This window comes from Otolemur garnettii, unplaced genomic scaffold (assembly GCF_000181295.1).
Source record: "Otolemur garnettii isolate 467f Iridium unplaced genomic scaffold, OtoGar3 scaffold00021, whole genome shotgun sequence".
Classification (NCBI taxonomy): Eukaryota; Metazoa; Chordata; class Mammalia; order Primates; family Galagidae; genus Otolemur; species Otolemur garnettii.
Genome location: NW_003852416.1, coordinates 13,395,896 through 13,400,167, shown reverse-complemented (window position 1 = coordinate 13,400,167; position 4,272 = coordinate 13,395,896).

The window sequence follows — 4,272 nt, the reverse complement described above, 5'->3', positions numbered from 1 at the left end:
CATAGTCTCATCTGACTTAACATATCCAAGGGAAGTAATTGCGTCTGCCTTTTTAGACATGGTTTATGGCTTCTGTATTATCCCAGAGAAACAATAACAAAGTTTGCAACAGTGTGAAAACCAAAATTGATTTAAATCCTCTCTCCCTTTATTTCAATCTGTATGAAAAAATAAAGCCTTAATTTGTTAAATTTAATTTTTTAAATGACATTCAAATAGTTTTGTCTTCTCCAAGAAAACATCCTAGTAATTTGCAGTGGTGCAACATTTTTCCTTTGGAAAATTGGAAGGAATTTCTATAGTTTATCCTGGAGATGTAACAGTAGAGGAAGGTGTCTCAATAAAGCTAAAGTTATATTCTCTTTTGATTATTATGAACTTCATTTCCACCACTAGTTATTGTGGCATTTACAGAACCTGAAGTATTTTGATTAATTAGAACAGTTTAGGAAAAGCTAGTAACTCATGCCTGTGATCATGTGTATTACTTGGTGATAAAAAGGCTAAGTATTGGCAATAGGATTTAGTAAATGACAGAGACATAAGAATTTGAATTTTCAGATTAGCCAAAAGGCTAATCACATGCAAAGATAAAACAAAGGCTCGGCACCTGTGGCTCAAGTGGCTAAGGCGCCAGCCATGTACACCCAAGGTAGCGGGTTCGAATCCAGCCCGGGCCTGCCAAACAACAATGATGGATGCAACCAAAAAATGGCCGGGCATTGTGGTGGGCACCTGTGGTCCCAGCTACTTGGGAGGCAGAGGCAGGAGACTCGCTTGAGCCCAGGAGTTGGAGGTTGCTGTGAGCTGAGATGCCACGACACTACCCAGGGGGACAGCTTGAGGCTCTGTCTCAAAACAAACAAATAAATAAACAACAACAACAAAAAACAAAGATAAAACAAAAGCATTTTGAGTCATGCCTTCTCTAATTTGTTTTCTTCTGGAACCCTTTTGAGAAAGCTATTGAGGATGTGCTCCAGAAAGATAAGGGAAATAAATTCAACGCTAGGAAGAGGCAGGGTTTAAGAAGCAATACTTATTAAGGAAGACAGGTGAGCAACTTGGAGGACTGACAGATGTGTCCCTTGGAGGACTGAAGCCCCAGGAAGGAAGTCTCTTGGGAAGTAAAAAAAGCAAAAAATGATTTTATAGATTCTCTGAAAGTTTTAACCATGACACAGGGGACAGAAAAAAATAAACAAAAACTCATTGCCACATAATAGTCATGATAGAAATAAACAATAATAAGTTTATCCCAGACTATGAAAGTGAAAAAATGATCAATATTAACTCTGACAAATAAATCCGAAAGCACTTATCTAAAAAAAAAGCACCCCAAACATTATTTATTGTTTATCTATTTAGTGACCCTCATACCTATTAACAGTGACCTATATAGGGAGCAACATATATACCTATTCAGTGAATAACAGATAAGTGATAAATATAAACAGATACAAAATAATGTAAACAGTGATTATACATATAACCAAAATATTTGATAAAACTCTTTCAAGAGAATAAGAAGAGGAGTATATCGTGGTGTGTGTGTAAGAGTGATAGTTCTGCATAATATGATGTCAGTATGGAAACTTGACAAGAAAATTAAGATATATCAGCATAAATATATTATTTAGAAAGTCCAAGGTAAATATATATAAGACTTTAAGTAAGTCTTACATATGTATTTATAAGACATTAAGACATTAAGTCTTATATGTATATTATAAGACATTAAATAAGACTTTCCCCAATGGTCCAATTTGGAGACTGAGACATTTTAGAGCAGAAATGTTTGGATTTTGTTACAAGAATTCTTCCATTTGAATTTTAACTTTATATATATTTTAAAAGATCTAAATAGAGAATGTGGAACATTAAGATTCTATTATCAGAGAAAGCTTCAAAAAAAGTATGAATGATTTAGTCCTCTATCCTCCTGGACTGAATCAAATGATCTGCCAAAGTTTGAAAATATTGCAATGTGAAGAACAGTGAGGGTTTGCTAAGAGTTTTCACAAGATGACTTAATATGTTGCCTTATCCAAAGAAATGTGCTAATGAGAGGAATTTCTTACCAGATTAGAATGCTTTGGTTGGTGCCAGACAGGCCAATAGGGAGATATTTCAGCAAAATTGGTATAAAATTAGGTTCTTATTGAAACTGAGATGCTTAGATGTTATTCACTGAGCTCCACTCCATTTGGAGCTCTTTGCTAAGCCCTCCCGGCTGCTATCTACTAGAGGCACACAACCTGCCCAGCCCATGCCACCTTGGTAATTATTGTTCTTTACACAAAATTCTCAAGACAAGAATTTTTATATATACTTTCCTAAGGTTCTGATCACTGTTGTGCCATTATCCCCACTGGATGAATCTAAATATTTCAAAAACCTGAGACCTGAGAAAAGCATTAAGTACATTTAAATTGTTCTTCATTGAAAGGTACACATTTTACTAGCAGAGAACTATTTTTAAATAACCTCAATGGTTGGATTGGCAATGAATTATCAGTGTGATGTGGTCTTCAAAAGTATTGATAGGATATTGAAAATCAGTAATGACATTGTCTGTCCTCTTCTTTGTTGCTATTGATATTACAACTAAAGATTTAATTTTAGACCCACCCATTTAGTAGTAGACTAAGACATACTGCAATATACAGGGAGCAGAGAGATGGGTGTCCCTGCACCAAACACCTGAGGGACATTTGAAAGCACTGAGGTGGCTTCCCCTGGAGAGGAAGGTTTGGTGGAATGTGTAGGCTAGGTCTCCATACCTAAAAGAGCTGTCCTGCAGAGGAAGAATGAGATTGATTTTGTTCTTACTGTTTTGTGGAGGAATAGAACATTGATGGAATTCTTCTCATAAAGATGAGCTATCCTCTGATTAAAAATGTCTAAATAAGATTATAAGCTCTCCGCTCTTAGAGGTGCTCAAGTAGAACCAATGGATTCTAAGCTCCAGACTGGTTCTCAGTGTTTTAAAATTTTATAGAGCTACTTAAATGTGAGAGCACACAAACAAGTATTAGAAAGTAAAATGAGGTTAATAATAAAGACCTTTGGATCGTATTATTGTCCCTCGTGCCATCTCTGCCACAAATATCTACTCAGCTGAAAATCTTACATCGAGTCAAATTGGGTATATGCTCTGCTGAAAAGGAGTTAGGTTTTTGTCCTTGAAAGCATATTCTTCCAAAGGGTACATGGACCAGTGGACTCCCTCCAAGATAGAGATGGCAAATGTACACCCTCCTGCCATCCATCACTAAATTTAGCGGAATCTCCGTAGTTGACTCCCTCCTACATGACCGCCTCCTTAAATTGACCTGAACCATATGTACCTTCACAAGGCCTAGTTCCTTATGTTCACCAATCTGTTACAGTCTAATGGGTGATCAACTTACAGAGGTTCTACTGTTCTTACACAGCAGTCTTCTACTGCCTGGGTGCAACCTCAGAATCATCCTCAAAACAATATCTACCCACTATAAATTGGAGCTGACATGCCAGATGCCACCTGCCCGTCATCTCTGCTCCAGGACAAACTTGACCTCTTATCACACCTCCCCTCAGCATAGCAGAGACTTTCTTCATCGATCTGCTTGAGATTTTTTTCACCATTATTCACCAGGTTAACAACTTAATTTGTAGCTGGTACATTTTGACTAGGTGTTAACGATTTCATTTTGTTTGTTTATTTTTTAGTAGGGTCACTCATTGTTGACCTACTACATACAATTGTTTCATTTTTATTAATGGGTGACAAGATAATGTACTGAACAACCCCAGGGGAGCCTCATTTACATTAAAAATCAAAGTAGATGTTTCTAAATATCTTGCAAATGATAAAGGGAAAGTTTTCTCATTCACATAAAAGCTTAGTGATGGGGCTCTTTTAGACTATAATCAGTTAGGACATGAGTGCATTCAAATTGAATTCAGTATATATTAAAAAATAGAGCAGTAATGGATTTTCACTACCATCCCGTCCAATTTCCACATTTTACAAATGAGAGGACTAAGGCCCAACAATGGGGAGGTGACTTACTGAGATCTCACATAGAGTCTGGGTAGAATTAAAGTAGAAAATTCTTTCTTTCTTTCTTTCTTTTTTTATTAAATCATAGCTGTGTACATTAATACAGTCATGGGGTATAGTGTGCTGTTTTTATATACAATTCGAAATATTTTCATCAAACTGGTTAACATAGCCTTCATATCATTTTCTTAGTTATTGTGTTAAGACATTTATATTTTACATTT